Source organism: Entelurus aequoreus, linkage group LG10, assembly GCF_033978785.1.
Source record: "Entelurus aequoreus isolate RoL-2023_Sb linkage group LG10, RoL_Eaeq_v1.1, whole genome shotgun sequence".
In the NCBI taxonomy this organism is placed as follows: domain Eukaryota; kingdom Metazoa; phylum Chordata; class Actinopteri; order Syngnathiformes; family Syngnathidae; genus Entelurus; species Entelurus aequoreus.
The window spans coordinates 27,633,333-27,652,293 of NC_084740.1; the positions used below are offsets into that span (position 1 = coordinate 27,633,333).

General features: G+C 37.3%; 1 protein-coding gene across 2 annotated transcripts in view; it reads right to left on the bottom strand.

The window, feature by feature from the left end:
* LOC133658431 (clathrin heavy chain 1-like) overlaps window positions 1–18,961 on the bottom strand; it is a 41,898-nt gene that overhangs the window by 22,305 nt on the left and 632 nt on the right. The window lies entirely within an intron of this gene.

The window sequence follows — 18,961 nt, forward strand, 5'->3', positions numbered from 1 at the left end:
TTGATTCTTAGTTTTGATAACCAGTGCGCCGAACGGGAGAAATAGCCGATGAACATTAACCAAGAGGAAGCCATGTATCAATAGTGTGTGGTGCCGCTCAAAAGTTTGTTTTGTGGAAAGGAGCGACCAATATGATGAAACATCTCTGCATTAATGGTATTGAAAGGATAAAGTGCCCCGTTTTCGACTAGCTGCATCTTCCAAATCCAAACAATGCCCAACCCTACCTGTGAGTAATGCTGCGGAGAATAATCGACAACGAAAATTGGTCGACAGTAACTATATTAGTCGAGGGATCGTTTTAATGAGGACTGCCACTGGTGCGGTTAATGTATTTCCATACGCATTGAGCGTACGTATTTGAAAACTGGAAATTACCAAATACATTAGCACATACAACAGTTGTCAAAAAAACAACAACTTTATTGTCTGTTATATGTTTTATAACGGTTTTATTATAACTAATTGTTATGCCAAATAATATATTGTGAGTATAGGCCATATCCTCCACCATGCACACGAGTGTAAACGTTACACAAGCAGCATAGTTGGGTGCCTACCTGCTTTCAGCTAAATTAATTGTTAAACAGAGCAAAATAAACATTTTTGAATACATTGTTTAGATTTGTCAAATATTCTAAAAACGGGTTGAAAGTTTGGTCGTTACTAACTTAGTCTTTAGTAGCGGCACTAGCAGTCAGTGTCTTTAGAGGGGGGAGGGGACAGCAGTCCTTGTCGCTCGTTAAGAGCAATATGTTTTTTTATGTCAATAAAAGTGTTGCTAAAAGTCTGCTAACTACCGTAAATTCTGGACTATAAGCTGCTACTTTTTTCCTACAATTTGAAACATGTGTGTTATAGGACGGTGCAACTAATTTATATATCTTTCTGCGCTGAGGCCATCATTTTTTTTTTTAAAAGAACAAACCAAAAAAGCTAATACGTAGGTAGGTGTTTTATTGTTTGTGCTATGGCGCCACCATTTGGACAAGTTTGCTCATTGCAGGTGCTGCAGTGTCCTTCCACGACTGCTTTTTTTTTTTTAAACCTTTCGGTCTTCGAGCCGTCAATAGCGTTTCTACTCGTATGGATTTTTCATTCATCACTCCAAGCAACGTTTGTAAGTTTAACAGGATACAGGGTTTCCTCTAAACTGCCAAGATACCTGTGGCGGTGGGGGAGTGGGCACAATGACGTCGTCGAGTAATTAGCATAATTTTCTATTATATATTTTTTTATAGGCTCAAAACATGTATACATATATTTAAAACAAATCTGTTTTTATTAATTAGCATTAACATATTTTTTTTTTCATCGTTTCGCCATATTTTTAATTGTTGCTGCTTTTTGTACAAGGTGCTTTGTTAAGATTTTTTCAAGTGTTTACAGACTTAAGACTAAAAAAAAAAATTAAAAAAACTAACAACAAATCCTTCATCTTCTTCTGGTGTTATTATAGAATGTAGTCTGTTTAGAGCAGGGGTCACCAACCTTTTTGAAACCAAGAGCTACTTCTTGGGTACTGATTAATGCGAAGGGCTACCAGTTTGATACACACTTAAATAAATTGCCAGAAATAGCCAATTTGCTCAATTTACCTTTAACTCTGTTATTATTAATAATTAATGATATTTATCTTTGTGGAAACACTGATCATCTTAATGATTTCTCACAATAAATATATATAGAAACAGATAAATATCAATATGCAACACTTTATTTTTATATTTTCTCTAAGTGCACATTTTTCAAATTGAACATTTTCAAATGATATATGTGTGGGGGGCGTGGCTAAGATGCGCAAGCAGTAGTTTGCCTCTGCGGTAACTCTGGTGAAAACTTTAAGATTTAACTCAAATTCTGCTTTTTTTTTTAATTTAAAACTTACAACGCTTGGCTAACTATATGCATGCCTATCACTCTGGGTGAGTTATACTCTATCAAGACAACATAACAATAATTATGCCCAAGACACGAAGAGGGAAGCAATCAGAGTCACCTGTGGCCGTAAACGAGCTCGAGGCTGGCGCTGAGATGGCGTCATCAACTTTGGAGAAGTTGCTGGATAAAATACTCGAGTCTATCAACAAACGTTTTGACATGCTTGAGGAAAAGCTTGAGGCTCTTACTAGCAAGCAAGCGGCATTGACTAACAGAGTGGATGACATGCAGCAGCAAGGTTCCGAACATGAGCGCCGCATCGAAGCGCTCGAACAAAAACTGACTGAAACGCAGAAGAGCAATGAGAAATTGGCAGCTAAAATTGACGAATTGGAAGGGCGCTCAAGACGTAATAACTTAAAAATAGTCGGGATACCAGAGCAAGAAGAAAAGGGAAGACTTACGGATTTCGTTGCGGACCTGATACCAAAGTTGTTTGGAGCGAGTAACTTCTCCAAGCCAGTGGTGGTGGACCGCGCGCACCGTGTCCCGCTCGCTCGCTATGGTGACGGCAAGCGCCCCAGGAGCATCATCGCAAGGATACACTTCTACCAGGACAACGAGCTACTTCTTCGACTGAGTCGCGGCCAGGAGCTGATCTACAACGGCCTGCGCGTCTTCCTGTTTCCAGACTACACTGCCGAGGTGACAGCGCAAAGACGGGCCTTTCGAGAGGTAATGAACACGCTGCGGGAGAAGGAAATCAAGTTTATGCTGCGTTTTCCAGCTCGCCTGCATGTGGAGTACAACGACCAGGTAAAGGTGTTTACCTCTCCTACAGACACTAAGACTTTCATTATAAAACATCTTAGTGGCTAATCATATAACGGCTCCACCACACAAGGCTTATGATCAGCATAAAGCAGAAATACACTTTTTTCACTGATGTTTATTTCACCGGAGGACGCAGGAAAAAAAAAGAAAACACTTCGCTGCTGAGCTAGTGCTTGGAGCAGTGAACGCAACTACTAGCATGCGCCCTGCGCCTGAAGATGGGGGTGGGGATGGGGGACTTTTGGACTGGGGAATCGACCAACACGATGTCGTATGGATAACATCACCATGGAGATTTCACTCCAAAACATCGAACTACACACGATGGGGACAGAGGGAGGGGGGAACAATGGGGTGTGAGTGTTGTGTACGTGTGAATCTGAGCATGAATGTGGAGGAGCGAGGTGCACAATTATATTTCAACTTGCCAATTACTAAGGTTTTTTTTCACGTAAAGATAAAATACCCTAAAAAACTTTAATGTCAACTTATAAGAAAAAAATTACACTAGTTTCATGGAACGTCAGGGGTTTAGCTAAAAATATTAAAGCAGGGAAGGTTTTTTCACACTTAAATTCATTAAAAGCAGATGTTTTATTCTTACAAGAAACACATCTCTGTAAAGACAACCAACACAAACTTAAAGCTAGCTGGATATCTCAGGTTTATCATGCACCCTTTACTTCACAAGCTAGAGGTGTAGCCATTTTATTTCATAAAAATGTGCCTTTCATACTTACATCAAAAATAATTGACCCTAACGGAAGATTTATTTTATTAAATGGTCATATTACATCCTACGCAGTAACTTTTTTGAATATCTATGGACCAAACACAGATGACTCAAACTTTTATCATAGAGTCTTTGGTCTACTTCCTGATGATAACTCCTCTCATATCTACATTGGTGGTGATTTTAACTGCCTTTTGGATCCCACTTTAGATAGATTGTCAACTAAATCTCATGTAATTGCTAACTCAACTAAAACCATTAATAATCTTATGAGATCAAGAAATATCATAGACATATGGAGAACAAAACATCCTAATAAAAGGGAGTATTCATTTTACTCCGCTGTACACAATTCTTACACAAGAATCGATTACTTCTTAGTAGAAGCCTCTGCTCTCTCCAATGTCAGTAATCCTGAGTACCACAGTAGAGTCATCTCAGATCACAGCCCTATGAGTATGCAGATCCAAATTGATCTCCATAAAACCAAACAAAAATGGAGATTTAATCCACAATTATTATTATATGAAGATTTTAAAGAGTATATGAACAAGATTATCCAAGAGTTTATTGAGGTGAATGATAAAGGAGAGGTCTCAGACTCTATATTGTGGGAAGCCCTTAAAGCTACTGTGAGAGGATATATCATTTCATTTGAAAGCTCAAAACAAAGAGAAGTAAGAAAAAGGCATAAAGAACTGGAAAAAGAAATTAAAGAAATGGAAGAAATTCATATAAATTCTCTTTTGCAGTCTGACTATAATAATATGCTGAAACTGAAAAATGAATACAATTCTCTTCTTCACGGGGAAGTATCTAAACTCTTACTGAAAAATAAACAAATACATTTTGAAATATCTGATAAACCACAAACACTTCTGTCTAGACAGCTCAAAGGAGATCAAGCTAAAGCTGCTATCCACAAAATATGCTCAAAAACAGGTGAAACATGTACAGATTTACAGGATATCAACAATGTCTTTAAAGACTTTTATTCAGAATTATATAAATCTAGTTCAGCTATATCGGTTAATGATTTAAATGATTTTTTTACTCCATTAAATCTACCTCAACTGAGTCCAAACCATCAGAATTCTTTAAACAATACTATTTCAACTGAAGAACTGCTAAAAGCACTGAAATCTTTCTCCGTGAATAAAAGCCCTGGTCCAGGTGGATTTGGTGCGGAGTTTTATCAAGCTTTTAGTGAAATACTGTCCCCTATAATATTAAGAATGTTAAATGACTCTTTCGTAAACAATAAACTTCCAAGCTCTTTGTATGAAGCTCATATATGTATAATACCAAAAAAGGGAAAAAATCCACTCGATCCAGCCAATTATAGACCTATTTCCCTGCTCAATCTAGACCATAAGATTCTAACTAAGGTACTCGCAACAAGGTTAAGCAACCACATAACAGAAATTATCCATCCGGATCAGGTTGGTTTTATCCCGGACAGACCTTCTTTTGGCAATGTACGGAGATTATTGAACCTGTTGTACTCGGACTGCATAGGAAACAAAAAGGCAGCCGTCCTGACTCTGGATGCTCATAAAGCTTTTGATTCAATTGAGTGGGCTTATCTATTTCATGTTCTCAAATTATTTGGCTTGGGAGAAAATGTTATAAAATGGGTTAAAATAATTTATTTTGCACCAAAATCATATGTCATAACTAATAACGTAATATCGGATAGTTTTGAATTACATCGTGGCGTGAGACAGGGCGATTGCCTTTCGCCCTTACTTTTCAATTTGGCCCTAGAACCACTGGCTATTGGTTTAAGAATGAACTCTAATATTAAGGGATTTTCAGTGGGCACATCAGAGAGTCTTATCTCACTGTATGCAGATGATGTACTTGTTACACTTACTGAGCCAGAAATTGCATTACCCCTTCTTTTAGAATATGTGGACTCTTTTGGTAAAATATCTGGTTACAAAATAAACTGGTCCAAAAGCGAGCTTATGTTCCTTGGAGATAATTAAGGCTGAAACGACGCGTCGACGTAGTCGACGTCATCGGTTACGTAAATACGTCGACGCCGTTTTTGTGCGTCGACGCGTCGCATAATGACGTCACATTACCGTCATGGCGAAGCGCAAAGCAGACGATCAAAGAAGACGATGCGAGCGGTGCGAGCGAGGGGGGAAAAGCATGCCAAAAGTGGTCAAAAGTGTGGGAGTATTTCAATAAACGGCCTAATAATGTTGTTGTATGCACACTGTGTCGAGCGGAAATGGCCTATCATAGCAGCACAACGGCTATGAACGAACATTTGAAAAGAAAACCATCAACTAGTCAATCGTCCGCGCGAGCATACGTTGTCATCATTACACAAAAACATGAATGTGTCATTTGTATCTGCTAGGGGTGTAACGGTACGTGTTTTGTATTGAACCGTTTCGGTACGGGGCTTTCGGTTCGGTACGGGGGTGTACCGAACGAGTTTCTAAGCTAAAGTCTTAACAAGCTGCTTTGCTCCGTCTGCCTCTGTCTCAGCACGCAGCATTGTCCCACCCACACAACCATCTGATTGGTACACACGCAGCATTGTCCCACCCACACAACCATCTGATTGGTACACACGAAGCATTATCAGCCAATCAGCAGTGCGTATTCAGAGCGCATGTAGTCAGCGCTTCAGGGTGGAGCAGATAGGTGTTTAGCAGGTGAGCATCAGGCAGCGGACTCTCCCCAAATGATAATAAACACCTCCCAGTCAACTACTAGTAACATCACTATGAGCCCGTTGACCTTCTAGAAACTTAAACTGCAGCTCAGCTCACTCGCAATCCTGGCTTGAGGTGAAGGCTAATTAGCTCTCAGTTCCAGCCACATCGACCCCTTCTGAGCGCCTATTTTCAGCTGCTGGGAATATTGTAAACAAGAAAAGAACCAAAGCATGTAGACATGCTAACCTTTCTTCATTACAACTGTTAGACACTCACTGGAATGAGTAGAATTGGTTATTGTGTACTGTGTTGGACTGGATGTTTATTTTGCACATTTTAAAAGCAATACTTAATGTTTACAGTGCTCCAGAATATTTATATTGGCACTTTTTTGTATTGGATGATTATCTTTATTTTTGCACATTTTAGCAAATAAGCAATACTTTCACTTTTGTTGAAATGTTTACACTGTTACAGAATATTTCGTTTTGCACTTTTTTGTATTGGATGTTTATCTTTATTTTTGCACATTTTAAAGCAAAATAAGCAATACTTTTACTTTTGAAATGCTTATACTATTGCAGAATATTAAGATTTGCACTGGATGTTGACTTTTATATTTGCACATTAAAAAGCAAATAAGCTACTTTTAATTTTTTTAAATGTTAAAAGTTTTAAATGTTTACATTGTTACAGAATATTTAGTCATGTTGTTGTCAATGTTGACTGAGTGGCCATACTTCTTTTTTTTTGTAAATAAAAGCCATGCCTTTTGAAAAAACGGGCCTACATTTATTTTTTCATCATTTTGAATAAAAAAATAATCGGTAAAAGGAAAAATAATCTATAGATTAATCGAAAAAATAATCTATAGATTAACCGATTAATCGAAAAAAATAATCTATAGATTAATCGATAGAAAAATAATCGTTAGCTGCAGCCTTAGAGATAATGTTAAGATCAGTCAAAACCCAGTTAAAGTTGCAGAAAATTATATATCCTATCTCGGCTTAAAAATATCTAAAAATTATGAATCATTACTAAAATTGAACTTTACTGAAGCTTTTGAGAAATTGAAAGTGTGTATAGAGTATTGGAAGACCCTTCCCCTCTCTATGTTGGGTAGAGTGAATGCTGTCAAAATGATTACCCTGCCAAAATTTACCTATCTTTTTCAAAATTTACCAATTCTAATTCCTGCAGATTTTTTCAAAAAACTTGAATCTTTAGTTCTAGATTTTGTGTGGGGATATAAAAAACGCAGAATATCTAAAAAGCACTTATTCAGATCTACAGGGGAAGGGGGGCTGGGTCTCCCAATGTTCAAAAATTATTATTGGGCATCAAATCTGAACGCATTGACCTATTGGAAGATGGGGTTCCCAAAGAATGAATCACTTAATTCTGCTCCCTTGTGGCTGAAATTGGAACTGCAGTCATTAGTTAAACCTTACACATCATTGCTATCTTTACTTTTTACTAAACCAGTCTCTTCTATTAAATCAACAAGCCATAGTGTAGTAGTAAGAAATTCTATCAAAATTATTTCTCAAATTAAAAAACAATTGAATATTTCCAATGTAACTATGTATTCACCATTGTCTCACAATCATGCATTTATTCCATCGATAACAGACAGAATTTTTTTTAACTGGTACTTGAATGGAATTAAATGCATAAAAGACATGTTTGTCGAGGACAGTCTTGCATCATTTGAGCAATTGCGAATCAAGTTCAAGTTGTCCCAATTCAGTTGGTTTTGCTATTTGCAGGCAAAAAAATGTATTAAAGAAAACATTTCAAAGTATCATCTGGTAAATGAAAAACACCCTCTCTTAGAATTACTAAATTTATCACCCACAAGTAAAAAGCTTATCGCCAAATTTGCCAGCTGCTTCATTATGCCCATGACATCAGCAGACGGTGTTAAAAGAGCCTGGGAAGAGGAACTAAGAATAACAATACCCAAACAGCAATGGGAACGGACACTCTCTCAAATTCACAATTGCTCAATTAACAGCAGACTTAGGCTCATACAGTTTAAAGTGATTCATCGTTTTTACTACTCCAAAGTCTTATTACACAAATTTTATCCTGATACATCTCTACTTTGTGATAAATGTAAATCTGCTGAAGGATCATTGTCTCATTCGTTTTGGGAATGTCCAATTATTCAATCATTTTGGTCCAGCATTTTCTTTTTTTACTCGGGGGTATATCAGAGAAAACTTGTCCCTGACAGGGATATAATCTTGTTTGGGTGGTCTTCAGAAACACAAAAACTTCCAAAATATATTACAGCCGTGTTGCTGCTTGGGACGGTCTTGGCCAAAAGACTCATTCTCAAAGACTGGAAAAGCCCATCTGCACCCAACTTCAGGAACTGGCTAAATGAACTTGTGAATGTAATGACTCTTGAAAGAATACGATTTATAAACTCTGCAAGTATGAATAAATGGGAACAAACCTGGAAACCTTTACTGACATATATTGAATCATAATTTAGACATTTAAGAAAAAAAAAAGAAAAAAAAACTGCCATATTTTTTGTAGGTGTATTCATTTTTTATTATCTTTATTATTTTCTGTATTGATCCTACATTATTGTTTGTTTGTTTTTTGTTACTTCTGATATGGCCTTCCCACGGTTTACTTGCTTATTTATGTATTTATTTTTTGTGACTTTTTATTTTGTATTGTTTTACATCTGATCAACTTCTGTGACTTTCCTTTTCTTTTTTAAGTGTGAACGGTGGAAAGGCCCTCGAGAGGTGATCTTGGGATCACTTCCTGAGGATCCTTGATGCAGAGGAATGTTCATCCATCTTGCTATGGTCTGGATAGCCTGCTGATCCTGAGCCAGAGCGGGATGGATGGATAAATATATACAATATCTGGGTATCTTTTCTAATAATGTTTATACTGTAAACCTTGAATTGTTGGAGTTTAAGTGCACCTCTCTCCTCAAGTGTGCATGTGAGTGGGTATGAGTGGATGTGTGATTGTATGTAGGTTTTGCGTGACCAAAGTATGACTGTTAAATGTGATTTTAACTGTAAAATTTAATAAAAATATTTGCAAAAAAAAAAAAAGAACATTTTCAAATGATCACTTCTAAGACAGTCTTGTGAAATCACAATATCCCATTTTAACTAGCTAGCCACTAACATTTTTTAACAAATCATGAATTACTTTGCACCATGTTTGTACAAATAATAACTCATGTAAAATACAAAAGTAAACTCTCAAATTTTTAAATCATGTCACACTTTGAACTGGACACCAAATCTGTTATCTGTTTCTTTGTCAGTTAGTGGGAAGCCTGGCATTGCATGCTGTTAACTAGTGTGTTGTACTCTGGTGTGTAACTTGACACTGCAACTCTGAGTGAATCTTGCAGATGTGCATCAGTGAGGCGTGTTCTGTGTTTGTTCTTGATGAAGTTCATGTCAGAAAAGGCTGATTCACAAAGATAAGATTTTTCCTCATTGTTTGCGGAACCTTCTTAATCTTTTGGACATTGTATGGTAAAATGTCTATTGCCAACTCGTTAATTATTCCTCAATTTATTTATTTGTTTTTGTCATTACCAGCTCCATCACAAAACTTTTTTAAGATTTATGAGCGGAGGGTCTTCGATTTTGTCTGGAACGGCAAACCAGAAAAGATTAAAAGAAAGGTTTTGTACAAAGAGTATGAATATGGGGGCCTGAAACTTCTCAACCTTGAAGCTATGTGTCTGTCTTTAAAAGCACCAATTGTTCCAAAGATGTATTTAAACATTGAGTGGTACACAAATGTCCTTTTGGACAAAAAACATGTACTGTATCAAAATAAATTGTATCCTTTTTTACAAGTGATCCCCTCCCATTTTTCTTATGTAGAGAGTCTGCTGGGAAACATGGCGGGGTTCATAAAGGAAACAATCTACTCATAGTGGTGTTTTCAATTTTATGTGCCAGAAAAAAGAGACGCTATTTTGCAGCAGATAATATGGATGAACTCTAATATTGTAATAGATGGAAAGCCTTTCTTTTGGAAAAATATGTTTGAAAGAGGAATCATTTTTGTCAATGATATTATCAATGAGAATGGTAAAATGCTGAAGTATGATGAATTTAGAACTATGTATGGTGATGCTTGCTCAAGCTTTTCATTTTATCAACTAACTGGAGTAATTGGGAAAAGATGGAAACAAATAATTAATTATGGAACTACTAAATTATTAGTTTGTAAACCTCTAATAAGAAATTCTATTTGGCAAAAAGGAACTAAAATAAATAGAAAAATATATAATTTTTATTTAATAAAGAAATCTTTGAAGGCTGCCCCATACAACACATATGGAAAATGGGAGGACTTTTTTGACTGCCCGTTGCCATGGGATGCCATATTCAAACTAATCTATAAAACTACTATCGATGTGCAAAATCGTTATTTTCAAATTAAAATTATTTATAACTTCTTGCCCACAGGGAAAATGTTAAAATGATGGAATATGACAGAGTCAGATGATTGCCGATTTTGTTGTCAGGAGCCTGAATCCACCCTGCATTTGTTTTGGTATTGTCATATTGTGTCTTTGTTTTGGGTGGAAGTTGGAAAAAATGTGTTTAAGGATTGGTTTGTTTATGAAGCTTAATGTGGTTTCTGTTATTTTAGGAGAGTTCATTGACAATCATGATTTAGTCAATTTAATTTTAGTACTCCGTAAAATGTTTATTTTTAAGGCCAAAAACAGATACTCACTTAGTATTACTCTCTTTAAAACATTTATTCAGTATTTTCTAACTTTAGAAAGTTATATGGTTGAAAACGATAATGATGCCAAAAAACATTTAAAAAAAGATGAGAAGTCCTCAAAGGCTTATTTTGAAAGTATAATTATGTTTATAGATTATATGATATCTGTTGTTGTGTTCCCTAATTTGAGTGACCTGGACATAATCTGGACTGTACATAAATGCTTATTTTGAAAATGTAATTTTGTTTATGAATTATATGCAATCTGTTGTGCTCCCTAATTGTTTTCTGTGTCGTGAATGAAGGTGTGTGTTGCTGAGTCCGACTTGGACATTGGACTGGACCTGGCTTTAAAAACCCTTTAAAGAAATCTAATTTAATTGACAACCTGGTCTGTTGAAGATAAGGCCCTTTTTTAAAAAATAAAATTAAAAAAGATAAATAAATAAAAAACATTTTCTTGGATAAAAAAGAAAGTAAAACAATATAAAAATAATTACATAAAAAATAGTAATTAATGAAAATGTTAGTGGACCAGCAGCCTATACAATTATGTGTGCTTCAGGGACTGTGTCCCTTGCAGATGTGTTGTCTATGTTGTGGGAACCAGAATATTGGTAGCAGAAAGAAATAACCCCCTTTGTGTGAGTGGGTGTGGATGAGTGTGCATGGAGGGAGGTTGTTTGGGTTTATGCACTGATTGAAAGTGTATCTTGTGTTTTTTCTATGTAGATTTAATTTAAAAAATAAAAAAATAAAAAAAATTTAAATAATTTTTTTTACATTTTTTTATTTTTTTACAACAGGCCCGCGGGCGACTCATCTGGTCCTTACGGGCGACCTGGTGCCCGCGGGCACCGCGTTGGTGACCCCTGGTTTAGAGACTCTACTTCTGTCCCTTGATGTCCCTGACTAAAGAGGCTGAAGCGAGCATGACATCACACTTTCTTAGCGCTGTTGGTCTAGTTCGACTTTTTCTTTTTAAAAGTTTCCACTGTCCTCCTACAATTTGCTGAAAACTTAATTTGAGTTCTTGTATGTCTTGTACATGTTAAAGAATGGACAACAATAAAAGCAACTTAAACTTGAATTTGTAGATGGCTGTCCGCAGGTACATCCGCATGTATAAAAAAATCACGTTCTAGTAAGAACGTGATTTTACTATAACAATCGATAAGGTTAATATAGGTTACTTCTCTTTCTTCCCCTCCATTTTTCTGCATTCTTTTGTATCGCTCGTTATCATTACATATATGTATTGTTGCATTTGAACAACTGTATTGTTGATAATAGAGGTAAATTATTGGTATTGTTCATTAACAATAGCGCTATTTCTATTGGTATTGCTCCATTTGTAGTGTAATAATGCTCATTGTCATTTCTGTATTATTATTTATTTCGCTAACTGCTTCTTTGCTATCACTTTTGCCATCATATTTGTACATGTCGTATTCGCTGATGTTGCTCTATTGTTGTTGTTATTGTTGTGTTTGCTGTTGTTGTTTTTGTCTCTCTGTCTAATCCCCCTCTTGTCCCCACAATTTCCCCCTCGGTCTTCCTTTTTTTCTCTTTCTATCCCCTCCTGCTCCGGCCCGGCTGCATCAAATGATAATATAAATACATTTAATAAAGTCAAATACAAATAAGGCAACAAGAGAAATATCCTAAACTTCTCTTTTGTAAAATAAATCTGAACAGCCGATATGGGCATCTACATCAACTATATGATTTGCCTGAGAAGCTGGACAGGACAAAAATTTAAAAAATAAAAATCACGTTCACATCGCAGTCATGCTGACAACGTTCCAGGCAATGGTGTGCGTTTTGTTTACATCTGGTTTTGGTAGCACGGCTTTCGGTGATCAAAGTCTTTTTTCGGTGGTCAAGTTTTTGGTCCATCCCTTCTCAATAGTGCGCAAATGATAAGAGTATGCATTTATATATATATATATAGCCTAACGACCACCAGTTAATGTTAATGTTTCATGTGGTTTGGATTTGATGTCAGTTTTTCCCATGTTTACAAACACACCGTCAGTGTTTGAAAGATGATTGGCGGAGAATTAGGAAGTGTTGGGTGTCGAGGGAGGTGATGACTCACGGAGACGAAAGTGTTTTCGGAATTGTGCTGTTGTTTGTTATCATAAGATTGGTAATAAATGTTAAAAATAGCGTCGGACTTCGTGTCATTTCTCCGGGGGGCTACAATATATTATATTACTTTAGTTCGTTTTCAAGGAAAAAAAAATATTTTCAAGGTGTGGCAGTAATAAAAATGCAGTGGTGGAGCGCCACATTCAATTATATTAAGGGGAAACCCTGGTATAACAAACTGTTTATACTTACTAAACCGTCCCATGTGTGATGTCTGTAAGAGTGTTTTGATGCTATCATTTGTACGTACTATCGTAATGTAGTGACGCTAGCGTCGTTAGCCATAGCTAATATGCTAACACATTTACTAGTGTCTGTCTTAGTATTAACAACTTACTTACTTATGAATTATTTTTGTATTGTTTCAGTTTCACAAATTCCGCAGTAAACTCACCAAGATGTCACCATGGAGTTATTGAGTCTGTTTAGCTGATTGGAGAGCTAGCTTCGGCAGCTAGTGGGTCCATGAACATGACTTCTGTTTTGTTTCATCAGCCGTTTTACTGCTGTGTTACATACACTGTTTAAAAACATTTAAGGTATGTAAATAAACATGTATCTTTTTGTGTAAAATACTAATTTCGCAATAAATACCTGTGACTTATATTCCTAATATATGTAAACAATGTAGCCGCACCCACTATAATGTAATGGGTGCGGCTAATATACCAATGCGCTCTATAGTTTGGAAAATACTGTAGATTTTTTGCTAATGGCTTTTTTGATTAAGAGTACCCAGAGTGGTCTAAATACACACTAAATAGAGCGACAAAAGGGCTACACCAATACCCCCTTCTCGGCCTGGGCTGATAACAAATTTTTGCTTGACGATATACTGACCTACAAATTATTGCAGATAAACAATACTACAGCCATTATTTTTATGAGACCACATTAATAACCATTGATGTAATGATAATACATAATAATAATGCCATAAACTTGTATTTCTCGTATATTTTAAAATTGCAATTTGAATGAAAACTTTTCAATTTTTAAGTTGAATAAAACAGATGTATAAAATATAATTAGTCTGTTAATAACATTTTGCACTTGAATAAAAATCACAACCAAAAGCAATAAAATATGTTAAGGAGGTGGTGGGGGCTCAAATATACACAACCAAAACAATAAATAAAATGGCTAAATAAAATATTGACAAAGTTGCACTTCAATATTGAACATGTAGGCAGCGGTAGAGTTGTACATTACTTAACTGATAATCAAGTTAAGACGTTATTAAACAAAAGTGCAGCGAAACAATATAAACACTTCAGTATAAGCAGATGTATCGACAAGCCATATGCAAAAAAAAAAAAAAAGTCTGTCAGATTCAGAGTGACATGACAAATGTCTGTCAAACGTTTCAGGGACTTTCTGAAATGCTAGTATAAATGGTAGCATGTCTTTGGCGATGTATTTAACCACACTTTCTATGAGCGCACACTATTTTGCATATGGCTTGTTCACCAAACGCAAAGTGAGTGTGGACTGTCGAGTGGTTGTGTTTCTAGTGGAGGTAAATGGGTTATACTTGTATAGCGCTTTTCTACCTTCAAGGTACTCAAAGCGCTTTGACACTATTTCCACATTCACCCATTACACACTGATGGCGGGCGCTGCCATGCAAGGCCCTAACCACGACCCATCAGGAGCAAGGGTGAAGTGTCTTGCTCAAGGACACAACGGACGTTGGTAGAAGCTGGGGGATCGAACCAGGAACCCTCAGGTTGCTGACACGGCCACTCTCCCAACCGCGCCACGCCGTCCCCTGCAGGTGCAGGTTTGTCATTTTTGCACACATTCGGCAAACTGACTCCTCTGTGTTGATAGGCTCATCTTGTTCCAAAGGTTTGAACTGAAATATTCCCACACTGGTGCGGTGCAATTTGGTTTGGTGATAATTTTGTCCATGTTAGCTGCTACATGTTAACTAGTTGCACTGTGTGATGCTCACGGGCCTCGCCACACAAAGAGTCAAAGAAACTTAATGAGGACAAGAGAATTCACCCCCTTCTTTTCATTCCGCTATGCCACAAATGTGCATAGCTATTATAAGTGACGAAAAGCATGAATGCCCTTGAAGCATTGACATGGCGATTTATCGAAGCTGGGAAACGTCAGTTCATCGACTTATCGAATATCGGCGCAAGGCGACCTCCTGCTCCATCTTCTTATTTTCTATCAGACCAGGTGCATTATAATGTGTTTATGAACAAGGTCCAACGCGTAGCACAAAATCTACTTGTAGCAGTCAACATTTTTGTTGTTTTGTGGCACCACAAATGATTATATGGGAAACGCTGCCTTACATATAATAATTTTACCATTTATCAAAATTATTTTGGGTTTTGGGAGACTGAGGTATAGTTTGTCTTTAGAGATGCTCACTCACTCTAGCAGCCTAACTGTATCCTGTGGGGAAAGACTGGATTCAAGTTTCACAACTGGGCCACACAGTTTTATTTAAAACATGTTTTCCCCACAATATCATTAAAGGGTAAATAACTAACCACCTACAGTGCTTAGTTTCACCACATTTATGTACTGAAATTCAAATGACCATGTAGACGATGCCTTGAGAGATACATTGTGTTTTCCTAAAACTAAAACCGTCAATTTCTAGTTTACATGTATGCATTTTGCAAAGGATAAATCTCACATGATTGATTTCTTTAAGCATGCACGTTTTGATTGAATCACTTGATTGCAGCACATTTTATTGTAGATTACATAACTCTAAGGAAGCTTAGAATGACTGGCAAATTTGGAAAGTTGGGGGCGTGGTTACGGGCGTGGTCACAAAGTTGGAAACGCCCTCAATAACTTGTACTATTACTGAGGGTCAGAGAAAACTAATGCATTTTTTGGTTATACAAATGCACAACTTTAAATACATCCTACAAGTGTATCAGACTGAATGGATATCGGATATATAGGATAGCTTGTATACCCAATGATAACTTATTTTGTGCAGCCAAAATCACCAGGTTGATCTCTGAAGCCAAAAAAACAACAAATGAGATATTAAACAATACTGTTAGCGGTGGGAATATGTGGGCACCTCACGATTGGATTACGATTCAGGAGCTATGATTCGATTAAAAATCGATTATTGATGCATCTTTAATTCATGTTTATTAATGCAATTGTACATTTATTTTAATTTGACTAAATAAGCGCTTATCTATTGCAACTTTTAAAAACAGTGCATTTGTAAAAAGAAACAGTTCAATTAAATCCCATCACATTTATTAAATTAATGGAAATGTTTGCATGACTGGAACAAAAGTGCCCTAAAATAAGGGAGCTGCTCAGATCTCTCTGTAAGGTGGCTTGCTGCAGTCAGTAACATTTTAGAACTGTCGGCATTACTTTATTTACAATAAATATATCGATTATCGACGTATGAACGTCCCTGTCCGAATTGCGATGCATCTAAAAATCTATTATTTCCCCCACCTCTGCTTTTAAGAGCAGGGGTGTCAAACGTACGGCCCGCAGACAGGGTTCAAACCGGCCCATGGGATAGTGAATTTTTTTTATAGTGAATTATATTTATATAGCGCTTTTCTCTAGTGACTCAAAGCGCTTTTACATAGTGAAACCCAATACCTAAGTTACATTTAAACCAGTGTGGGTGGCACTGGGAGCAGGTGGGTAAAGTGCCTTGGCCAAAGACACAACGGCAGTGACTAGGATGGCGGAAGCGGGGATCGAACCTGGAACCCTCAAGTTGCTGGCACGGCCGCTGTACCAGCCGAGCTATACCGCCCCAGATGAGTTTGCTAAGTATAAAAATGAGCCGGAATTTTTGAATGTAAGAAACTGTTGTTCTAAATGTGTCCACTAGATGTCGCAATAGCAATTCTTTGTATCTTTGTAGATTATGCTACATACGTAAAAAAAAAAGAAAAGACAAAGTCGTGGAAAATGAGCTAACTACATAAATAACTTCCTGTAATTTGATTTCGATATTATTTTTTTATCTTGATGGATTGAAAATTAACACCAATGAGTTGACTGATGAACATTTATTCAGAAAGTATAAATAACGACAAATAAAGATATAATACTATTAACCGCAACATGTAAGTTTAAAGGCCTACTGAAATGAGATTTTCTTATTTAAACGGGGATAGCAGATCCATTCTATGTGTCATACTTGATCATTTCGCGATATTGCCATATTTTTGCTGAAAGGATTTAGTAGAGAACATCGACGATAAAGTTTGCAACTTTTGGTCGCTGATAAAAAAAGCCTTGCCTGTACCGGAAGTAGCGTGACGTCACAGGTTGAAGAGCTCCTCATATCTGCACATTGTTTACACCAGCAGCGAGAGCGATTCGGACCGAGAAAGCGACGATTACCCCATTAATTTGAGCGATGATGAAAGATTCATGGATGAGGAAAGTGAGAGTGAAGGATTAGAGTGCAGTGCAGGACGCCAGGGTGTATCTTTTTTCGCTCTGACCGTAACTTAGGTAAGGGCTCATTGGATTCCACACTTTCTCCTTTTTCTATTGTGGATCACGGATTTGTATTTTAAACCACCTCGGATACTATATCCTCTTGAAAATGAGAGTCGAGAACGCGAAATGGACATTCACAGTGACTTTTATCTCCACGACAATACATCGGTGGAGCACTTTAGCTTCGGAGCTAACGTGATAGCATCGTGCTTAACTGCGGATAGAAACGGAAGAAATAAGCCCCTGACTGGAAGGATAGACCGAAGATCAACAATACTATTATTACTTCTACTATCAGGAGACACTGAACAAAACCCTGGACCTGTAACCACACGGTTAATGCTGTCCAGCCTGGCGAAGCCTAGCAATGCTGTTGCTAACGACGCCAATGAAGCTAACTTAGCTACGGGACCTCTACAGAGCTATGCTAAAAACATTAGCTCTCCACCTACGCCAGCCCTCATCTGCTCATCACCACCCGTCCTCACCTGCGTTCCAGCGATCGACGGCGCTACGAAGGACTTCACCCAATCATTGGTGCGGTTGGCGGCTAGCGTCGGATAGCGCGTCTGCTATCCAACTCAAAGTCCTCCTGGTTGTGTTGCTGTAGCCAGCCGCTAATACACCAATCCCACCTACAGCTTTCTTCTTTGCTGTCTTCATTGCCCATTAAACAAATTGCAAAAGATTCACCAACATAGATGTCCAGAATACTGTGGAATTATGTGGTGAAAACAGACGACTTAAGCTGGCCACCGTGCTATTCCAAAATGTCTGCTTCAACTCGTGACGTCACGCGCAAACGTCATCATACCGAGACGTTTTCAGCCGGATATTTTGCGGGAAATTTAAAATTGCACTTTATAAGTTAACCCGGCCGTATTGGCATGTGTTGCAATGTTAAGATTTCATCATTGATATACAAACTATCTGACTGTGTGGTTGGTAGTAGTGGGTTTCAGTAGGCCTTTAAAGAAAACAACATTATGATCTGTAAATTTTTAAGAATGTGCTTGTTCTATTTTTAAACAAAGAAAACAATCTGAATTTGTCCTTATTTTTAAGTTATCGTGCCGTGATTTTACCAGTCCGGCCCACTTCGGAGTAGACTTTTTTCTGTGGCCCCCCATCTAAAATGAGTTTGACACCCATGTGTTAGTGAATTTCGAAATGGTAATACATTGCAAGGCTACTTTATGAGAGTCCGCCTGCAGCTCAAGTTCATCATTTGACTCATCCTCTAGTCTATCCCATCATCATCACCCTCACCAACGTCATACCGAGCAGCGTGACATTTTGACACATGCATCCAGGTACTAAATTTAAACCGCCACCACATAAATATACAACGATCTCAACATTTAGAAGGACTTTCGTGCGAATTAAGTAACGTTGCAGTCATTTGATGACGTGACTGCTGGGGTTACCCATCACGACACATCGGTGACGGTACGAGTTACTTAAA